The 22,655-nt window shown below is 52.3% G+C and overlaps 2 long non-coding RNA genes across 2 annotated transcripts; one reads left to right on the top strand and one right to left on the bottom strand.

Annotated features, from left to right (window-relative positions):
• Positions 1–8,391: 8,391 nt before the first annotated feature.
• LOC122232074 lies at positions 8,392–14,537 on the bottom strand. Its single transcript, XR_006209406.1, has 3 exons — positions 13,510–14,537; positions 11,793–11,916; positions 8,392–8,873 (listed from the first exon to the last, which is right to left on the bottom strand). It is a non-coding gene; the product is annotated as an uncharacterized LOC122232074 (long non-coding RNA).
• A 109-nt stretch (positions 14,538–14,646) lies between these two features.
• On the top strand, positions 14,647–18,779 carry LOC122231819. Its single transcript, XR_006209072.1, has 2 exons — positions 14,647–14,831; positions 18,638–18,779. It is a non-coding gene; the product is annotated as an uncharacterized LOC122231819 (long non-coding RNA).
• The last annotated feature ends 3,876 nt before the right edge of the window (positions 18,780–22,655 follow it).

Here is a 22,655-nt window from a genome sequence, read left to right as displayed (position 1 = left end):
CGTTGTAAGCTGCAGTCCTCACAACAATTCTGCATGCTCTGCAGACCGCATTGTCGCCTGTCACCCTTGCTCTGCTAGAGCGGGGGTCACTTATTGGCTGTTGTATTTACCGATTTACTGTTGTGTCCCCAACTCCCCTAACTCTGCCTGGCACAGAGTGGGTGCTCAATCTGTTATTTATTCACCAAAACCTGGGGTTATGATCTCTGTGGTTCCAGTCAGGGACCCGGCGCCCCTGAAACAATGTCACCCGTGATGTGCGGAGGGCCAACGGTACCTGGCATTTTACCCGATGCGTCGTGACCGCACAGTTATTACCTGTGAATCAGCTGGTGCTTTTCGGGAAGTCCGTCGTCTCCCTGGAGCCGTCAGCTTTCCTCTGTTCTTTGCTGAAATCACGGCCTGAGCATTGCCCAGGCGGGAATGTCCAGGGGACACCCGCAGTGATCTCTGTCTCTTCTGCCACCCACACGGCGTTTGGTCTGGGTCTGGGCACCAGACAGCTGACGGCTGAGGGATCTTGCAGCGTCGTGCCAGGAACAGCTGGCATTTTTGCTGTGCAGGTTGTGCTGTCGTGGGATTCATTTCTGTCTCCTATCTCCCTTGCCTTTTTTTTTTTTCTTCCCGACAGAGAAATAGGAACATCCTGTTCTCATGCAACACTAAGAATCTGTCTCAACAAGCCCCTCGGTGAGTTAGCGGTAAACATTGCGAGAAACCCGCCAAGGTTTTAATTGTGCGTGGCCATCAGGTCTGTAGGGAGCTGGCTCCTTTGGAGACCTCCCTGGAAAGCACTGCAGAGGGGCAGCGGTGGGGGGAGTGGGGTACGCTCCTGGGCCCTTCAAGGGCCTGAATTCTAAGCCACTTCTTGATTTCAGGACAGACTCTGAATATTTAGCATAACAAAGCATTTTTTAAAAAATATTAGTCATTAACCAAAATTCCCTGGGCAAGAAGACATTTGGAATGGTCACATTGCCGTGTCTTTCCTGTGCCTCTGGACTCAGAGGTGTTGGTCAAACTCATTACCACGTGGTCAGTCAAGAGACCGTCCATCCTTGGCTTCCCGTGGCAATCACGCTCGTTCCCACCGTGTCCTGACAGTCCCACACTGGGAGCTGTGCTCACCCACCCTGGGGTTTCTACTCAGAGAAGGCCCAGTAACTCAAGCGGTCCAAAAACATCCTCCCTACAGTAGAAACATCTTTTGGCTCTGCCTGGCGTGTTCCTCCATTTTTGTCTTCTGCCACGGGGCCATTTCTTCTTGGGGGCCTGTTAGGATGGCCCTCGCATCTCAGAAGTGGCCTCTCCTGCTAACTCGCAATGATTTTTTAAAAGTGCATGCGTTAGACTTGTCAAGAATTAGGATGGGAGGCCACCTGGAGACCAGCTAGTCTCTCCCGTCCTGTTATAGGGCAGGAAACTTAGGTACAGGCAGGCTCAGGGCCCTGTCTGAGATGACACAGCTAGTAAACGGCAGAGCAGGGATTCAAGGCCGGGCAGGCAGGCAGGCGCCCGGCCCCCACTCTGGACCGCTGCCTTTTGCTGCCTCTCCAGCGCAGGTCCAGAGAAGTCATTTGCCCGGGTCATCCGGCAGCTGGAAAGCCAAATGAGAACACTGTATTAGTTGGCTAAGGCTGCTGTAACAAAATACCGCAGAACATAAACAGAAGTCTATTCTTTCCAGAAGAGGCCAGAAGTCCAAGAGCAAGGTGTGGGCCAGGCTGGCTCCTCCTGAAGCTGTGAGGGAGAATCTGCTCCACGCCGTCCCGATAGCTTGTGGCGGTGGGCCAGCCACCTTTGACACTTCTTGGCTTGCGGACGCATCACCCGAGTCTCTGCCTTCCTCTTCGCGTGGAGTTCTCCACGTGCCCGTGTGTCTTCTATATCTAAGTCCCCCTCTCTTTTCAAGTGTATTTATTTATTTTCAGAGAGAGAGAGCATGAGCAGGGGAGGGACGGAGAAGGAGAGAGAATCCCAAGTGCAGAGCCTGATGCAGGGTTCGAACTCACAAACTGTGAGATCACGACCTGAGCCGAAATCAAGTCGGAAGCTTAACGGACTGAGCCCCCCAGGCGCCCCATAAAAGTCCCCCTTTTAAAAAGGACACCGGTTATTTTGGATCAGGGGCCTGCCTACTCTTAATTATATCTGCAGTGACTCTTTTTCCAAATAGGGTCACATTCTCAGGTGTTTGGACCTGAGACTCAACATATAAATTTGGGGGGGGACACAATTCAACTCCCAACAAACTCTGATCTTCTAACCCTTGGTCATCCTCTTGTGAACCTGAACAATTTTTAATTTGACAAAATCATAATCAAACTGAATAAAATATGGGTTCTTGGCAGCCTGGGAGGAACTATTCCAACTTGAAATGATTGAATACTGTGGCACCCTGACTCTAAACTGCCTCTACGTAAATTGGTTGTGCCTGGGGCTCACGCTCACTGGGACAGACAACTGTAGCGTTTCGAAGGGGACAGATAGCAGAAGAATCCAGAGGTGAGGAGGGTTAGGAGCGGAGGCTCGATGTCTGACGTGTTTATTCAAGGGGTTTATTTGTATTTTCCATCTCCGTGCCAGATGTCAGCTCCATAAGGGCAGAACTGGAACTATTTAGTGCACATCAGTAGCAACTGCACAGGGCTGCTCGGAGGCCCAGTCTCCCGCTCAGGAATGCAGGGTCATAACTGCCCGGCCATCCCGATGCCTGCTTTGTGCATTGCAGACTTGTTTCCTTAACTGAACGGTAAGCCCTTTGACAGAAGAGACCCCCTCGTCCAAGTGCCTATCTCAGAATCCCAGTTGGAAGGCACTTGGCACTGGGTACATCTGATCATGACCCGTAGCTTCAACCTCTTTCTGCGCGACAGAAATCTCAGCAAAGCCGCAACGTAGCCTCCACGCATTGCGATTGCTGTGGTAGCACAGTGCTTCCCTGTGGCCTCTGGCCCGCCATCCTCTGCTCCCCCTGCCGCGCACCCCTACCCATTTCTCCTTGTGTAATTAAAGGGAAAATGTTCTGCATTCATTTACTTTATACTTTATCAAATAAGGGAGAGATGAATTAAGAGGTCCATATTTCTATTTCAAGGTTCATGTGCTTTCACAAACTGCACAAATAGTGCTCTTAAAACCTGCCTTGTCAGCAGGAAGTGTCTGCTCGAAACTCGCCATCTCCCCCCCACCCCCCTTCCTGTTTATATCCCCAGTGCAACTTCTAAATAGACGTGATGGGTAGGACTTTTGCATAGACAATTGTGAAATAATGCTCAGAGCCGCCAGCATTCTCCGGTCTCTCTGTCCCTTTCTCTCTCTCTCTCTCATATTGTTCAAGGATCTTTCTGGAGAGACGGATGCCAGGCCCTTGGCTCAACTCACGTGATGGCCACAGACATTGATTCAGTACCTGCTATGTACCGAGGGCTGTAGTGGGCACCACTGGAGAAATGAAAATGTTCATATCTTAAATTTCTCTAGTACTTTCTAGTTAAGCTAGTTCTATATTCAAAACGGCCTTGCGTCCTTTCAAAACCCTCTGCCTTGGATATTATTATTACTAGCTTTGCCAATCTGTGTGGGGTGGGGGGGGGGTGGAACTAAAGCTGAGAGAAATTAAATAACAAGGGTCCTTCACATTCAGCGGGTCAAGGACCCCCTGGTAGCCTGGTGAAGTCTATGCAATCCAGCTCAGAATACATTTTTAAATGCGTCAAACAAAATGCCTGGGTTCATAAGGGCAACTAATGATATTGAAATGCAGTTTTCCAAACATTTTAAAAGTCTGATATAGCAATTTATGTGCCTCTTTATCGAGGCATTAAACAACAAGATTCTAGGGCGCCCGAGTGGCTCAGTCAGTTAAGTGTCATGATCTCACGGTCCGTGGGTTCGAGCCCCGCATCAGGCTCTGTGCTGACAGCTCGGAGCCTGGAGCCCTCTTCAGATTCTGTGTCTCCCTCTCTCTCTGCTCCTCCCCTGCTCATGCTCTGTCTCTGTCTCTCTCTCAAGAAATAAATAAACATTAACAATTTTTTAAATTTAAATTTAGACAACAAGATTTTAATAACTATTGCAGCTTTAAGGTAATGACTTGCATATATCAGGAATCAGCAAACTATCATCTGGATCATCGCTTGTTTTTGTAAATAAAGTTTTATTTGAACTCAGCCCCACCCTTTCAAGGTTCTCTTGTCTAAGACTGCTTTAGAGCGACAAGAGCAGAGCGGTAGTTGTAACAGAGAAAGAACGGCCTATCATGCCTAAAATATTTACTCTCTGGACCTTTACAGAAAAAGTTTGCTGACCCCTGTTGTCTTCAATATTTTGAAACATCTGCAACAACTTTAATGGAACAGGCAGAGACGTGTGGTTTCTACCGGTGACAAAAATCTCAGATATTTGCAAATACTACTGTGGCTTGTTGCCTCCATTTGTAACCAAAGCGTGTCATTTTTTCCATCCAAGTTCATGGGCCCCCAGAAGTGCGTTCATGATGCTGATAGGGGTAGAATTCCAACCCAAGTTGGTCTGTTTCAGAAACCAGCATTTGTCCTACAACCCTTGATGTCTGGTACTTGAGAAATCTCACAGCCTAGTGGAACACACACACACACACACACACACTCACACACTCACACACACCCTTCTAGGCAGACAGTCCCTGCCTAGTGCTATCATGAGGAGATAAGTGCCATGGAACTCTTGGGGAGGCAGGGATGTCCAATCCCTTAACCTTCTGAAGTCCTTGATCAATGCAAAGCCACCACATATGGCTGGCACCTGGCCCAAAGGGTGAAGTGAACTCTAGCTCAGCTACCAAGCCTGCTTGTGTTGGAGGCTGGGATGCCTTTGTAAAAGCTTCACAATTGGGACACATGTGTGGCTCAGTCAGTTAAGCATCTGACTCTTGATTTTGGCTCAGGTTATGATCTCATTGCTTGTGCGTTTAAGCCCCATGTCAGACTCTGTGCTGACAACATGGAGACTGCTTGAGATTCTTTCCCTCTCTCTCTCTCTCTCTCTCTCTCTCTGCCACTTCCTCTTTCGCTCTCTCTCTGAAAATAAATAAACTTAAAAAAATGAAAAGTTTCACAAAAATAAATAAATAAATAAATAAATAAAATTCTCGCAAAATGCTCTGTGGGCTAGGGAAAGTCTGGGTATGTCTTCTCTTCAGCAACGTGGACGAGCCTATATTTGGACTTAGACTTGATGGGTACTTACTGATGTATGGTCTGTCCCTCAAACATTTACAGGGGCATTGATGGATTGACTCCCGGATAGGTAATAAGAAAGAGGAAGACCATTATTACACTGAGGGATTATAAAGACTGCACTCTGCAAACTTTCCATTCACTCATTTGTTCATTCACATCTTCCCTCCTAAAAATGTTCATTAATTACCTGCTATATGCCAGCCTCTTATTTAGGTCTCTTATTTCAGGGAGATACACACACACACACACACACACACACACACACACATATACACACACACACACACACACACATATATATATATATATATATATACACACACACAAGCCATAGGAAGCTTAGTTCAGCTTTGTGATTTCCTAGCAAGGTTACCTTGGGGAACTTCTATTCTCTGATTTCTATTAGTCTATCTATAAAATGGGAATCGTAAATATACCTGCCACCCACCTGACAGATTTGAGGTGCATCCAAGGAGACAATAGATGGAAAGATTGTTGGGGAGAAAATGTTTAAAAGATCAAAAGGAAGGAGAGATCTCTGCAGTTCCTGTGGGTTGGGCTTGTTCATAGATGAAGTGGCCTTGAGTAAGCCTTGAAAGATGGACAGGATCTGAAGAGGCCAGAGGTTAGCTGAACCCGACAGGAGACACCAAAATGGCACCGTAAGTGCGGGCTGGGAGGCTGGGCAGGAGCTGCGTAATCTGGCGGCTTCCCTGAGGAACGTGACACTCAGCACACTCCCTGCTGAGATTTTAGAGCCAGCCAGGAGGCACTGTTATAGAATGTGTTTTTTATCATCATCCTCATCACCATTATTATCATTATTAATAATATGATATTTGGAGCATTTATGCACATTAATTTTAAACAAGCATGTGCTGTGGCAAGATTTGATGCTGCTGCCAATAAGCAGTCATAACGTGGGTCTTTAATTTACATAAAATCATTTATGCTAATTTAATTAGTCCTTTGTTTACAGCTGAGGCTCACTCACCACTGGGCTGCGAGATGCGCTCGACTGCAGCACACTGAGGGGCCGGAAGCCAGGCACACGCATCCATTTTGCAGGGATGCTCTTCCCGCGCAGAGGGACGAGTCGCCTGCTTTTTGGGGGGAGGGCACATTCAGATGCGGCAGTTCTTATTTACAACTTATCCCCAGTAGGGGATTGTGCTGGGCGCTGTCTTATTTTGAAGTGATTTGTCCTGACAGTCGCCCTGCGCAGAAGATCAGAGAAGGCTCACGTCTGACCCAATATCACACAGCTACCAAGTGGCAAGACAGATATTCAACCCAGCTGTGTCCGTCTCTAGTTCTCAGCCTCTTTCTAGATCTTTACGAGTGTAGACATTAAATAGGAAGAACTAGCATGGCTTGGCCCATGGTACGTACTCACGTACTCTGTAAACGCCGGTTGAATGAATGAATGAATGAATGAATAGCGTCGTTCCCGTTTCAAGGGTTTTCAGGTGCATTTTCACCCTGACACCTTGTAGCAGCCCTGAGAGATGGGTCTGGCCAGCTCCATTTTGCAGAAGAAGCTGAATAGGCGGGGTGATGGAGAGGGCACTCCTCTTTGAACTCAGAGTTCTACATCCTCCTGCTGATTGTGTCACTGATTTATGCCCTGACCTTGGCCCGACCTTGACCCTGGTCAAAGTGCTTCCCTCACCCCAGTTCCTCCATTGCCCCATTTGCAAGACAGCAAGAAGGATCCCTTGTCCTTCTAATCTGACGGGCAGGAATAAAAAAATGAGTCTGTGGAGGGGACCGTGCAGGGTGCCTGGAAATTATAAGGTGGTATTTGTCAGACTTGCCTTGGGAAACCTTGAAAAATTGAATGGAAACCACTGGGCTCATTCATCTCCTTTTAACAGCCCCGTGTCATCCAGCCTGGTCTTTTCCATTCCTGCTCTGTCCAGTCCTGACAACATAATTTAGTTCCAGGGAACTTGAATAGAACAGAGTGGACTGATATTTCCACGCACTCGGGCCTTGATTAATACCGTCAGGGCAGCTGCCTGTGAGGATGAGGAACCAGAGAGGATGATGCTTCACAGCACCCCCGCCTCCCGTGCTCACTGCCTCTCCCCTGCCTCGTCCTGCAGGTCGCCCTCTCCCCTCCCTCCTTCCGCCCAGACTGCATGCCGAGGCCCTTCCCTGGCGTATTTGTCCTTCCTGCTGTTCAGCCATCCGTTCTGCAAACATACTGTTTGCCACGGTCAGGCAGTGGGGACGGAGAGTGAAGTAAGGAGCAGCCCCGTCCTTCAAGAATTCAATCATGGGAAAATGAAAACCAATGGCCACTCAGGCAAAAAACGGCTTAAGGGATGAAGCGGGTGTTAGACCAGGGACGGAGTGGCTACGGGGGCAGATGGAGGAGGTGCAGAGGGCTTCACAAAGGAGACAGTGTCAAAGGAGGCGTTTGGGGATTCGTGAGGTCTCCCCGGGCGGAGGTGTATGGACAGAGGGAGGGAGGGCAGGGAGATTTCTGGCAGTGGCTGCCGCGTAAGAAAAACGCACAAGGGCCTGAGATGCCCGACTGTGTGGGGATGGGAAGCAGTCTGGGTGGCCCTGCTGTGAATGGGGTGCTGAGGTGGGGGCAGGGCCCGGAGCAGGGACTGCAACGGGCAGATGTTGGCATCTTTGCCTCAGTTCTGGTTCCACTGGCATGCCTTTCTTTGGGAATGCACCCAAGTCCGCATGGGGAGATGATGAAAAGGGCACTGAAGGAGAAGGGAGTAGGGGGTTGGAGAGCAGATATGGGGAAATTCCATCCGCCTCCCGTCTCAGTAAGAGTGGGAGTAAACCCCAACCACGGGCGGGGAGGAGGAACAGGGAGCAGGGAGAAGGTGCAGGGCAGGTATTTCTTTTCATCTGTGTGAACGGGGGCAAGAAACGGCTCCACTCTGGCAGTCCCGGCTCCTCTTTTTTGTGGACTTTCTTCAAAGTAGGCGGCTACCCAGAGCTACCTTGACACTGATAACCACACCCAGGCCTCCTTCCCAATATTCTGCACAGGGGCGTCCTTAACCCATCGCAGAGGAGGCAGGATTACCTCGTCGTGAATGTGTCCCTGTCCCTACCCAGCAACACCTGCACTGATGGCCTCTTTCCATGGATATCAAGATTTATGGTTCCTCAAAATCAAATATTGACCTTGGCTTTGTGTCCATCAATATATGACCTTTCAAGTCAATGAACCTGGATATGCGAGTCAATGGTTACTTATTATATCCCCTGCCCTGAAATGGAAATCTCGGACCCCCCAGCGCACGGATTGGGCCATAGTCGCGATCTTGTTTATTGCTCCCTGCACTTGGCGTCTGTGATTGAAGAGTCCTTGAACAAGCTGCAGAGTTCCCAGGAAGCCCACGTGCTCTCTCTCTCATCGCATCAGAAGCCACTCAGGGCAGACTTGCAATCCCATGCACTTCCCTCCTTCCCTCACGGGGAAATATTTTAGTCTGGTAACTTCTCATCCCAGGAGGCTGGAGATCGTCCCAGGCCACTGGGAAAAATGGTGTCTCTCTCCCCATCTCTCTAATGCCAAGAGGACACGGATGCCTTCACTGGGCCAGTTGAAGGACTGCATGCTGAAGATAAGTTGCCCGTCTCTGAAGTCCTGTTGCACCGACAACCTCTGAGAGTCTAGGAGGAGGAAGAGTGAGGATTAAGTCCCAGCCCCTTGAGTGTGAAGTATCAGTCTTTCCTTCCTAGCTGGGTGGCTTTGGGTAGGTTCTTTCTGTTCATTCTTTCTGGGCCCCAGTTTCCCCCGATGTAACAAGTAACAAGGGTTGCTGTACAGAGTCAGTGACATAATCTGGGTAAGGTGTTTGATCCATGCCTGGCAGAGAATCAGCACTCGTAGATATCGCTAGCACTCAGCTACTGTGTCTTGCTTTTCCAACCACACGGAAGACAGTCCTTCCCGTCCCACTCCACCTTGAGGCCGAGTGGACCAAGTTCCGGGTTCAGGCTAACGGAATCTGAGCAGAAGTGACATGTGTCACTTCTGAACTAGGTCGTGAAAGCCAGTGCTCCATTCTCCAATCTTCCCTGCGGCCATGGTGACTGAGTGGGTCACATGCTGCAGACGGGGCAGCTTTGGACGGCGGAGGACCTGTCAACCGGGTGGGTGAGGCCCTACGTGGTGGTCACCCACCCCGCAGACCTGCCGGGATCTGCGATGGGTCCTGGGTGAGGAAGAAACAAATCTTTGTTGTGTTAAGCCCCTGAGATTTGGGACCTACTTGTGGTTGTGCTGCAACACAGCTCAGACCCTCCTGGCCGGCGGGGTTCTCAATAAATATTAATGATCATGAGGGGGAGGACTGGTACGATGCTAGACAAGTAGAAGACCCCAGCACCCTGCCTTCCTCAGCAGCAGACCCTTGACCATGACAGTCAGACCTTTAAACAAGACAGTCTTGTTCAAACCCATCTTGGCTGAAGATTCTTCCCTGATCCTCTGCCTTGGTCAGAAGACTCGACTCCTGCCTTCCCTGGGCCTTTGTCCCTGTAGCCCCACTCTCCTCCCGAGACTCTACCCGGAGCTTTTTACACGAGTAAATGGCCATTCTATTGATGCCTAAGTCAATTTATTTGATGCGGGTGGAGGGGGGGGGGTAAGAAAACATGGCCCTGAGTGCCAAGAATCCTGGGTTCAAATGTCGGCTTGGCGTCTGCCTTTTCCTGAGCTCCTGCCCAAGCTGGGAAAGACCTACCTTGCCACCCATGACACCTAGTTACTCAGAGCAGTGACCCTGGACGCCTCCTCAAGGGCAGGGAGCTGCCTTGATCCTCCATGCAGAGCACGATGTGTGCTTCACAAATATAGACGGACTTAAGGAGGATGCTAGAAAAGAAAGCTTGTCGCGGCTCTCATGGCCACAGAGACTGCCTTCCAACAGCTGTTTCTGGGGGGCCCAGTGTTTATCTGGGGGTGGCTGGCAGGAGTGGATGGCCCTGTACCCACCCAAGGCGACCCCAGGGCACGTCTGGGGGAGCCCAGAGCTGCGAGGCACATACTGGGAGCACCACTTTCCTGCTCTCAGCTCTTCATCCTGCAGAACGGGGCTGCGGAGGCCTGAAGTCATCCTGGTTGCTGTGGGGACAGGACCTCAGCTCTGTCGCCCTCGAACCCTCTTGGGTTATTGCTCGTCAAAGCATTCAAGTGAACTCTGTCTTAGGTCACTTTCCAGTGTGCTGGGTCCCTCTCTCCATGGAAAAGGCGATTCCCCTGAATGGGCTCTAAAGACAGTGTCGCAGGAGGGGCGTGGAGGCCTTAGCCTAGGGGCCTGATAGGTCACATTGCCCGGGCTTGGGTCCTGGGTCCAGCATTTATTAGCTTTGCGGCCTTACTTAGGTGACAAGTTAACCTCTTCGAGCCTCTGTGTCTTCCTCATCTGTTCAAAAGGGATACAAATAGAAACCACACGCGGACCCACTGTGGGCATCCACATCTGTGGGCATCCGATGAGATGGCAAGGGGGAAGTACTTAGGGCGGTGTCTGGCACACAGTCGGGCCTGCGGGATACCTCCTGCCTGCCTGCCCGCCCACTGCGAGCCCACTGAGTTCGAACAGATTCTGTGTAGGGCAGCTACCAAATCAACCGTCTTCAGTTACCCTCCAGAAAGAGCTATAATAGGCAAGAAAAAGCATCCCTGAAACACAGAAAGCAGAACAGAAACTACCTCTTCGCCCGGCCAGCCCACCTCTAGGTCCCAGCGGAATGACCACCTCCTCAGAGGAGCCCTCCCTGCCTGCCTCGGACAGCTGCATGGGGATGTTCCCTGCTCTCCACACCACGCTGCTCATTCATAATGATTATGAATTGTCATTCATCTGTTCAATATCTGTCCTCCCCTATGGAGACGACGGACCACATCTGCTTTGGTCTCACCAGTGCTGAGCACAGTGCTTGGCACATAGTAGGGTTTCAGTAGATATTTGTTGACTGACTGATGGATTGATTCCAGGCCTCGTTGCCTAGATTGTTGCCATATGGTGGGTTTGGAACTGGGGAAGCCATACGCGTGGGGCCAGCCTTATATACGCATGGCTTGCAGGCTGCCTTGCCCCTAGAAGACCTCTTGAAACCATCCCGGAACAAAAATCCTTATGAGCTCTAAGTGGGACCCAGAGAGGGTGAGGAATTTGCCTACAGTCACCCAGCTGGCTAGCTGCAAACCACAGCTTGAACCCTGTTCTGAGTGACTCTAAAAACCCTTCCCTTCCCTTTTTTATCACCGCACTTCGGTAGATTTCCCAACTTCAGGGAGTGTCAGAATTCCTTGGGATGTTTGCAAAAATACAGATTCCTGGGCTTCGTCCTCGATGCTTCTAATGTCGTCGGTCTGGGGGCAGGGTTGGCCCCAAGGCAGGCAGGGGCCCCAGGCCAAGACTGCCTGTTTGTCTGTTTGTTTGTTTGTTTCGTGGGTGAGGCAAAACACTTAGAGTCCCTCCAAAATCACGTGAGCACCATTCTGCTGGCTCAATCTCACATGATCTTATGAAAGAAATACTTGCTGGTCCCTGGGAGCAACTCACTGGCTAGGCTGCCTACCTGCTACAGAGGTCCAACCACGGGGCCCTGGGATGATCCCATGGATTTCAGTCCTTGGAGGTCTTTAGGACATCTGGTCAACCCTTGGAGGCTGTGGGGTCAAGGTAGAAGTGGTACATAGTCTCTGCGAAAGAGGAAGAGATGGGAATCGGGATTCACACAGGACCAGGTCCAATATTGGGATTCCTCACCTTGATGGCGCTGGGAGCCCAGCCAGGCCTGGGCACAAGGAAGGTCCTCTAAAGCAGAGAGCTCCCAGAGGTGGGGGCCACATGGCAGGCAAGTCTGTCTGGAGGAGACCTGAGAACCTGAATTTACATCAGCACCCCAGGGGATTCTGATGCAGGGGTACCTGAGGTCATACTTTGAGAAACCCTGCTCTAGGAGCCTAGGGTCCACTCAAGATAGGAAGAACTTCTGGAAGCCAAAACCGGCCAGGGATAGAGGGGGCTGCCCGTGTCGCCAGTGAGCTCCAGTGTAGGCTACGGGCCTGTGGGCTCTCTGACCAACCTGGTGGCTGTCACCCCCAGGTCTCCCTAACAGGAGGGGGTGGCGGGCGTTAGATGGTGACTCTGCCTCCCGAGGGGCCTTCTGATCAGACGGGTCCTGGGTAGCCTCCTAATTTGTCTCCTCCTTGCAGTGCCAGTATCAGCTTTCTGATGCAGAGGGACCCCGGTAATGAGTTTCTATTAAAAGAGCTGAATCTCAGCTCTCGGAACTCAATGTTCAGAATAAACAATGGGGCAGAATCCTATTAAAAAAGGCTTCCAACATGGACAAATTAAGCCCTTGGGAATGCCTTACAAAGAATACATTTTTCCAGTGTCGAACCAAGATCAATAGAGAAAAACAAATAATTTCAAGTGGGAGTCATCATAATGATACCCAGGTACAGGCAGGGGTTGGGTGCGTTATTTTGGCCTGAGGACACCCCGGCGAAGATAATGAGGGAGAAGAGGAGGGGAGCTCATAATGGGCGTGAGGGGTGTCTGGGTCTCCTGGGCGGCTGAGCGAGGAGGATGTCGCGTCTCATTTGTCTCTGTCGAGACTCCCTCTTTCTCTAGGGGATGGTTAAGCCCACAGTGCTGCCCACCGAGGGCTTTTCAAGCCTGGAGGGGGGCGGGGTGGGAGACCTTGGCTTTGTTCACCGGGGGGGAGATCTTATCTGTGCACATGCCTGGCAGGGAAGCTGTGTCTGTCTCACCCCGAGCAGAGTGGAGATCCTCAGACATCTACGCAGATGCCTGAATTGTCACCACCCAGAACTTACCCCTGTTTTGCTCTCTCCACTTGTGACTGCTCTGTGAATATCCCTCTTGCAATATCCAATTTTGTTCCCCAAGCCGTGCAAACGCTTACCCATCTTGCCAGGCTGATCTTGAGTCCCTCCTCTGCATGAGACCTTTCCTGAATGCTTCCCTCCTTGCCTAGATTCCTAGAAATCTAAATAATATCCTTGAACGTTCAACATATGCAAGGTAGACTCTTGGCCTGGCACATCTCTACCCCTCCCTCCCCCTTGGAGTCTGTCCTAGTGCTGTGACTATCCTGTTGATCTGTCAGGTCAGTGCTTCCTCCTCCTTTTAGGGACCCCTGGTTCAGTCCAGCTCACCCCACACTCACTGGGCAGTGCTCTGTGGTAGTTTCCACGCTGGGCTCTGGGAGACTCAGCACTGAGCAAGACACAGGTTGGGGGCCCTTGAAGGTAGGGACTTACCCAACCTTCTGGTGTGGCTCATCTGCCTCCAGGAATGAACGAGGAAATAGGATCCCGAGGAAGAGGGCAGTGTGTACAGGGACAAACAGACGGTGGGAGATGGACAGACTGGGAATCCAGTTCTGCTGTCTGGAAAGGTCTTATTTCTTCGCTGTGTAAAGCACCTTCCACCTGCTCTCGCTCTCCATATGAAGGCACTTAAGCTACACAGTAGGACCCCTAAGGTGGGTACTGTATTCCCCCCCGCTTTTACAGGTGAGGGAATTGAGGAACAGTGAAAGTTAAATAATCGGTTCAAGGGTTTCAGGTGGCCAGTCTTCTGCTCCTAGCCAAATCTCTTTCCTCTGCATTGCCCAGGGAGGATTGTGGAGGGTAGGATGTGGTACAGGCAGACCTGGGCAGAGGACAGGGTCCCGTGGAAGCCCAGGGGGCCTGGGCTGCAGTGGAAAGCAGGAAGAAGGAGAGCCCTGAACGGCTCACGTTCCTGGCTGGCTCAGCACACGCGCCTGCTGTCTGGTACATAGAGCCGGTCGGGGCTGCTCGTCTGTAGTTCTCCTGCATTCAGTGGAGATTGCCATTGCACATTGGCCCGCCGATAAAGGCCCTGAGAAGTTCTGCAGCAACCTTACTTTTTCCAGTGTCCACCAGACCTATTTGACAACGGATGCCCTCTGTTGCCGCCTCAGAATGCCTTTTACCATCCAGCACCCCTCCTCTGGGCCAGCTCACTTTCAGGCAACATGGCAGTGAGGCCGGGCACCAGCCAGCTGAAGTGAGGAGCGGGTGACAGAGATGTGCAATGTACAGCGGCAGAATCAAGGAGGTGGATTTTTCTGGACGCCAAGGGAGGGCGCGATTTTGGGGGTGAGGAGGAGGTCAGCAGTGTAAAAGCCTCAGATGCCAAGGAGGGTGAGGTCTGAGACAGCCCCTTGCCCCTGAGGGTGAGGAAGGAAAAGTCTAGGATATAAATCACATGCAGGCACCCCCTGGTTGGAGGTGGTTGCTCACGGGAGTACAAATGAGGGGGGTGGCTTTGGTGGGGGGGGCGTGGCTTATCTATTAAACTTCAGAATGCACGTACCTTATGATGCAACAATCCCACTATTATCTACCCAAGAGAAACACTCACACATGGGCTCGTGGACGCCTGTTCAAGGACCTTTGTTAAAGCCTTGTTACACAGAGCCGGAAACGGAAACAGCCTTAATGCCCATCAACAGGAGAACGGCGAAGGCCTTATGGCCTTGTCTGTATCTCAGCCGTTAGCAAGACACCTATGTAATGATACAGGAAGGTCATCAGGAGAGTATTGGATGAACAAGGTAAGGTGCAGAAGGTACACACAATGTGATACTCCCTAACTAAAAACTACACACGCCTGTACACGTGCACATGCACACACAACCACAGGCACACACGATGCGCACGTGTGCACACGTAGACCCACAGGCGCACGCACACGCACGCACATCCGCACAGGCACTCACTGGCAGAACGCCGTCGCATTGGCTGTTAAGCCAGCAATCTCTACATTTGGCATCTCTCTGAATTCTGGTCCCGCCACTTACTAGACTGGTAACCTTGGGCAAATAAACTAACCTTTCTATACCTCAGTTTGCTCACCTGTAAAATATGGCGAATTCTATTTCGGCCTCAAGAAACGATTGCGTGGAATAAACGATTCACTGAGTCAGCACGAGCAAAGTACTTGCCTGAGTGCCTAGGTGGGAAGGGGTAAGTGAGTTGTTGTTGTGACCGTATTTCCCCTACTCTAATGCACACATATTTTTCACATCTTACACCAGCAATCAAGATGCAGTTTACAACTGATAGATCTTAACATGTTTCATTGGCAATTTTTTTTTTCCTTCTTGGTAGCCCGTCAAATAATGGCACATCTTACAATTGGAGAGATCGTAGGCACTGCGAAATAGAAGTTTATCTCCCGGAGGTATTTAGGAGGGCCACATACTCTTGTACAGAAGCATGGCCAGTAACTCTGGGACAGGCATACCCAGCACATACCAGTGGTTCCCTCTGGGGAGCATGCTGGAGAGGGGGATGTCAGAAGGCCTGTGGCCTTATCGGGACTGCCTTGGTGTTTTACAAGCAGCACGGACTCGTGTTTACATGTGGTTTCACTTAGCCTTGCTTGGCTGCGGCCGGGAGACACTAACACTGGTTAACTTAAGCAAAAAGGAATTTATTGGCAGGATGTCGGGAGCTCACAGAAGTGACAGGAGCCCAGAGAAGCAGACTCGGGGAGGGGGGGTGGCCCAGGCCTCTCCCAAGGGCCCGAATTAGGAACCACAGCCACCACCTGGTAGAGGGGAACATCTGGGTACCATGCCACCACGGCTGAGATGCGTGACCTCCAACCTTCTTCTCTGTCCCTGGGCCCGGTGGATTTTGTCATTCTTTTCTGTTGCCCATCATGTGATGACCCCCTCCTTCCTAGACTTGGCAAATTCCCTACCTTCAAAGTCTTGGGGGGAAGCGACAGAGTCAGCCTCCCACTGTGGATCTGTGCGGTCCCAGCATCCTTTGCAGCTAGGGCCCGGGTGCGTGCCCGGGTTGGTCAGCTGCCAAGCCCCTCTCCCATAGATTGAGCTAGGAACGAACCAGGCCATGAAACAGGGGCCAAGCGCATCTCTGCTGGCAGCGGGAGATTGGGGGCAGCAAATGTAGCAGCAAAGTCCCCTTGCAGGGCACTGCTGATAAGAATGGCGCCACCTGTGCCCCCTGCGTGGCCCCCTGCGCTCAGTGATGCAGCCTCGGTGTCCTCATCGGACTAGCTTCGTGAGGACACTTTGGCTGTGGTCAGCTGTGGCCTGGCCTCTCTGCCTATCCCTGTGCCTGTTCCTGGCACTCCCGGCCAATCTGTGGACTACCTCACCCCTTTTCGAGTAAACCCACGCCCCCCACCTCGCCCTACTGCTTTGATCTGACCAAGCTGAATTCTGTTGTCAGCAACCAATAAGCCTGGCTGACGCTCTGCGTCGCTCACTCCAGATGCAAAGTCCCAGAAGAGCGCTCGGGACACGTGCTTACTCCCTGGAGTGGGCCGGGAGACACGAGGAGCTGACTTTTGTAATGGGAGGCAGCAGCCTCGAATTCCCCTCCACCGAGACCACACACAGTGGGGAAGAGGCACATTCCAGAAGGAAATCAAGGTGCTGCTAATGAGGGAATGTGGAGGGGGGCAGCAAAATATGACAGTTGCACACTATTGGCTGTTTAATCAAGATAGTGCATGCCCTGCTTGGAGGAAACCGAGTCATTCATTCATCCATCCATCCATACATCCATTCATTCATTCAACAGGCCGTAAGCCAACTATGTGCAGATACAGTCAGGTGTTGGGGACATGACGTTGACAGCTCTTCAGGAACCTAGGTCTGGTGTTGGTACCAGGTAAGTAAACAGGGACAGGCAGTGGGCCCAGTGTCACAACACCAGGTGGCCCAGGCACTCGGCCTACGAAAGGGGCGGTCAGAGAAGTCTCCACAGAGGAGATGGTAAATGGCCTGGGCCTTGAGGGAGAGGCAGGAGGGGCAGCAATAGCTAGGCTGACAAGGTTAGGGGTGCAGAGGAAAGGGGCGGGGACGGAGCATGTGCACAGGCTCAGGATTATGAAGGGGCACCCTCCCCCCCGCTCTGAGAAAGGGGAAAGCTCCAGGGAGCTGAGGGTGAAACACGGGGAGGTGGAGGGTCCGCAGGAGGGCAGAAGTGGTAGATGAGTCTGAAGGTCAGGTTAGAGCCAGCAGGCAAGAGTCTTGAATGTCAAATGGAGATAAGCCAGCAAAAGTGTTTTCAATGGGAGAGACAGGTCATTAGATCCATCTTTGAGAAAGATGATTTGGGTGGGGAAATGAAGGGCACTTTGGGGGAGGCAGGAGAGGAGGGAACAGTGCAAGAAGAAAGGACAAGCACCGGTCCAACCTCGGCTTTGGTGGTGGAGAGGCAAGACCCTAGAGCAGTAGGCACCCCAGCTACCACTCTGGGCTCTGCTTTTGGCTCTCTGGGTACCTAGACATGCCAGTCGTGTGGCCCTGACATCTTTGGGGAACCAACTCATCCCGGTTTGCCCTCAATGTTCTCCATCATAATATGCCATGTTGAAACCCCTCGTTCCCAGATAAACTGCGTGGCTGTTACCTGACATCCAAGGATCTATGAGTCTAACGTCCGGGCTCTGCTTGAAGAGATAGGACATTAGCGTGGAATGGTCTTGGAGGTGGGGTGGCAGGTCACGGCCCGAGGTCTCAGGTGGGGTAGGAATGAGATGGCCTGAGGCCTCGGTGTCTGCAGAGGGGCCACCTCCTGTTGGAGCTGGGCCTGGAGCGGGGCCTTGGCAGCTGGAGAGGGCTTGGGGAGGGAAGCTGAGCTCCAGGAGGGGAGGGGAGACCAGCAAAGGTGGGGGGATCCTGTAATCCTGTAAATCGCAGGGGCCGCCGATCCAGGAGTAGGGTTTGCTTTTGCAACGGTGTCATGTAATATCCAAAGGACATCTGCCTAGGTGGACATTAATTTATTTTTCTCAATCAACACTTTTTCCAGAAAGAGAAAGTGTCTCTTCCAGAAGAAGGTGTCTGACCTTCTTCCTCCTGTTCCACCATCTTTGGTGTGTGGGGTCAAGTCCGTGCTCCTCGAGGTCAAGGAAGTGGCAAGGGGGAGGGGGTGGTGTCTAAAGAAGGGAAACAAGCTTTCCAGACGTCCCTTTTCAGATACCTGCTGCTCTCATTGACCATATCTGTCTCAGGGTATCCCCCAGTTGAAAGAGGCCCGGGAAATGCTGTGCTTTAGCTGATTTGAACGTATCCGGGGAATAAATAAAAGGGGGAGGCTCCCTGGCTCCCTGCCTCACGACCCCAGTCCCGATGCCAGGGCCCCTCGGGGTCATTGCTCCCACTGCAGCACGGTCGGTACCCCCGAGTACAGCTGCCGGGACCCTTCCTCATTTTTCCTCCTGACAAGGCCAGATGGCAGGCGGCACGGCCCCATCTCCTGGCAAGTTCTAGGGGACCTTGACCCCTCCCTCCTGGAAATCTGCATCGCCCTGCTGATGGGCTTCCTGTGGCCTGGAGCCCAGCCTCACTCCAAATGTGATTTTCCCTTCCTCCTCCAGAGCACAGGCCAGAGCGAGCGGGCCCATCTGCTTCTATTTCACTCCACGTTACTCATCAGGATGTGTTTGCCAGCAGTTATTTGATGTTCAGGAAGAATTCCGAGGCTTTTGAAAAGAAGTGAATAAAATCTTTAATCCCCCAGAGTCGTGAAATTGCGTTTTGCGGAGGAGACGGTGGGGGCCCACGGAGGTCCGGCGACGCTGCCTGATGCAGGTGGCTGGGACCCCGGCTCGCCGTCATGCCACTCACTCCCTCCGCATCCCGGGCCTCAACTGGATCTCCTGGAACCCGCTCTGAGCCTCTCCAGATCCTCTCAGGATGCCCGAATTTGGGAACAGAAGAAGGCTGCGGCGGGGGATCCCTGACCTGTCTCTTGCTCTCCAGCCAAAAAAGCTTTTAGGGAGAGCTCCTCCCCACTCACAGCCTTGTCTGAGCTCCGCAGCCTCCCTGACAAGAAAGTGAGCTCCAGAGGGAATAGGGCTGAGCCTGGGACTCAGGCTCTCATGTTCTCGGCTGTGATGGCAGCCAGCAAGGGCGGGACAGGGCCTCTCTCGTGGTCTTGGGAAGACATATTCCAGATCTGCTAGGGCTTGGTGGTAACGAGGCAAGGGGACGCAGGCTCTCTCCTGCCTTCCGAGCTGTTTGGGTAAATGACAGAGACCCCCGGATGTTCGGATGTCCAGAAGGCAGGGGAAAACCAGCCTACTGAGCCAGGGCTTACCTGCAGGCTGACGGTCCAACTCTATCCCAGCATCACCATCTCTGGAACCCACCTGCCTCCTGCCTCAGCACAGAGGTGACACTTGCCTCTTCCCTTGATGCCTTAGGGCAGGCTGGGATTTTCCAGAGAAGTTTCAGTGAAAAAGCAAATTAATGTTTCCTGGCAAGTGCTAGATCTTTAGGTTCTTTTGGGCACGTGACCAACGAAGCCCGCCCCCGCCCCTCCACTGCATTTAAATATCTGCTGAATGAATGAACCGGTGCATGAAGGACTGCGTCTGGGGCAGATGGAGACCATACCCCCACTCACCCCTCGTTCCCGATCATGCCCACACTCTGGTCAAGCCCGCAGAGCAAGTCCGTGCGTGGTAGGGTGTGGGCCCCCACCACAGCTCTGTGGCTCTCCCTGCTCACACGCGGGGACTGTTGAGGGCTGGTCCCCCCCGCTGCCGTCACATTGCAAACCCTGCAATTCACAGGGAATCTCTCCTTCAGCATCACTCCTGACAGCTTACAAGTCCGACTATTAAACATTGATCACTCAAAATTTAACATACCGTCTTCCCTTTGATATCCTCAACTGCTCTCTGCATAAGACAACAAGCCGCTTTCTGCAGCTCAGCATGAGAGAGGACTTCAAAGGTGCCTTTCCCACTCACTGGCTCCCAGCAGCTCTGGTATTCAGCAGGCAAAGCTGCCAAGTGGAACAGGTAGGCTATCTCCCACCAGCCGCACTTTTGGGGCTCAGAGTAGTGGGGGGACCTCCTGGATTCGGGTCCCGGATTCAGTCTCAGGGGTGATTTGGGGGGGCAGAGTTTGGATTCAGGGGCATAACAATGAAGCCCCTTGACACGGTTAACCAAGGCTGGCGGTGGGCATGGCCGGCCCCTAGCAGGTAAGCAGATGGCCGCACCGCCTTCCCCTCTGAAGAGAAGCTCGGTTAAGCCACACAGTGCAAGCATGTTTGTAGGAAAGATGCTTCCGTGGCTTCATTAAACGTGTGATTTTGAACTCTTGAGAAGGTGGCCACTTGCCGAGGCACAGCTAACGGGCCGATCACAAGTTATGACCACCCTTTCACTCACCCAGGCTCCCGGGGTGGGGGGTGGGGGCTGCATTTTGTTAAAACTGTAGTAATTAGTGATCATTGGTAGCACACTACATCCACCGGGCGTTGGGCAAAGTGATTGACCTGTGTTATTCGCATGATCCCCGCCTTGACCTGTAGGCTGGGTTCTCTCACTGGGCCCTATTGACAGGGGAGAATCTCGCAGGTACAGAGGGCACACGTCAGAGGGAGGAAATGGCAGAAGTGGAACTTAAAATGAAGTCAGTCTGACACTAAGGTCCAAGCTCTTGCCTCCGTCCACCAGTCGTACTGACCTTGTGTAAAGACGCCTGTGACCTTGTGTGAAAGATACTGACCTTGTGTAAATTGCGAACCCGTGATCACCTGACCTTAGTAAACTGCATTCAGATCCTATGAGGGAAATGCGGATGTTTCTCCACAGATGGGATTTATATACTCCCACACGGCTGGAGAACATGGAGCCTGACCCCCTGCAGGCTCCCCAGTTTGCTCCTGGAACCCGCCTGCAGGACCGGGGTCTCGGGACCCTGCAGTTTGCTTCAGCTCACGGCACAGGCGCTCTCCCGTCCCCAGCCCTGGAGAACGGATCATGGCGCTCCTCTCCGCCAAACCCTGATGTGGCCTCAGCCCTTCCTAACACCTGCCTCCAAGCTACTGGGTTTTACACGGAACCCGCTGCCGTCCCTGTGCTGGGGAGTGCACGGATGGAAAGGAAGCGCACTGCGGTGGAACAGACCCTCACAGTGGGGAGATTTGGAGCCTCTCTCTCCTCCCAGCACACCTGCCACCATATCCCGGGTGAAGCACTGGGCTGGAGAGGCTGGTGCTGGGAGACCGGAGTGGGCAGTGCCTGGGCCCCCTTCCCCACCGGGGGCGCTCAGGGAATGCTCCCTTTCGAGAGAGGGCAGAGGGGCAGAACGGGGCCATCCCATTCAGCCTCCGCAGGGCCCATGGCAGCCCAGGATGGGCGGCCAGGACTTCTCCCAGCAGCCTGCTCGACACCTCGGGGAAACTGCTGACTCCCCCGGAAGTTGTAGGGTTGGGCTCCAGAGCTTGATACTTTCAAGTTCTGAGGTGTCACTTGCACTTGTCACGCACAGCAGAGACTTTCTTTCCTGGAGAGGAGCTCTCATGACGAGGGGGTTCAGCCTTGAAGCTTTCAAACCTCTAGCGTGGCGAGCCCAGCAGCCCTGATGCAGAGATCTGTTCGGCGGCACCTCTCCTCCCGTGGGCATCAGACCGTGTCCTCGATCCCCTCCTCAGAGCCACCCCTGGGCCCTCCCCATGCTCCTTGTTGAACACGCGGTTTGTCATCCTTGCGGGCTTTCTTTACTTTAGAGCCTGGAGAGGCATGGTAATGAGATAGGAGAGGAACTGATGTTGAGGTTGGATGAGAACATGCGTCATCTCCCTCCCTTGATTTGGGGTCATTTAATGATCATTTCCCAAACTCAGTGCTTTGTTTAGAAAATGAGGTCAACGCTGTGTAACTCACAGTCTCTAGAAGGGCTGAATGAAACGGCCATTGGTAACATGCCGGGCATGGTATACAGTGGGTGCTCAATAATGTCAATGGAAAAGAGAGCAGCTTCTAGATGAGGGGGGGACAGGACCAATAACGGCTGGTGAATAGTGTGTCGGTGAAGGGTCCGGCTGGGACTGAGGGTAGAGCTCTGTAGCTGTAAAGAGAGGGATCTTTAGGCTTGAGAACCTCCCATGCCTGTTCTGAATTCTCCAGCCCTGAGCTCACTGTTGCCTGTGAACGCCAGCATCCCCAGGGCTGCTGCACCGAGGAAGAATCCGTCACCTTTGCTCCAACAGCCCCGAGAGATAGATCACCTTTAAGTACCCCATCCTGCCACGCAGCCTCTTAACAGAGCCCGAGCAAAGCCATTAGACTGTGGGGTTCAACTCTCGATTTGACCCCAAGAGATGTAACAAATTAACCCATTATCCTCCATTAATGGCCTTGGATGGCTTCATCTGTCATAATGAGCTGCTACTTTGGAGACGTGAGACCTGGAAACAGGACCCTGGTGGGTGTGGCAGGATCCTGTTTCCAAGCCTGCATCCCATGGAATTCTCCAGGAACGTGTGAGGGAGGGAACGTCAGGGCTGACCATCCCTGGTACCGTGCCAGGTTCTTTATGTCACCGCATTCAATGCCCATGGCCAGCCTGTGAACTAGATAGCATTATGTCCATTTA

Source organism: Panthera tigris, chromosome D2 (genome assembly GCF_018350195.1).
Source record: "Panthera tigris isolate Pti1 chromosome D2, P.tigris_Pti1_mat1.1, whole genome shotgun sequence".
Lineage (NCBI taxonomy): Eukaryota > Metazoa > Chordata > Mammalia > Carnivora > Felidae > Panthera > Panthera tigris.
This window is presented reverse-complemented; position numbering and strand designations above follow the sequence as displayed.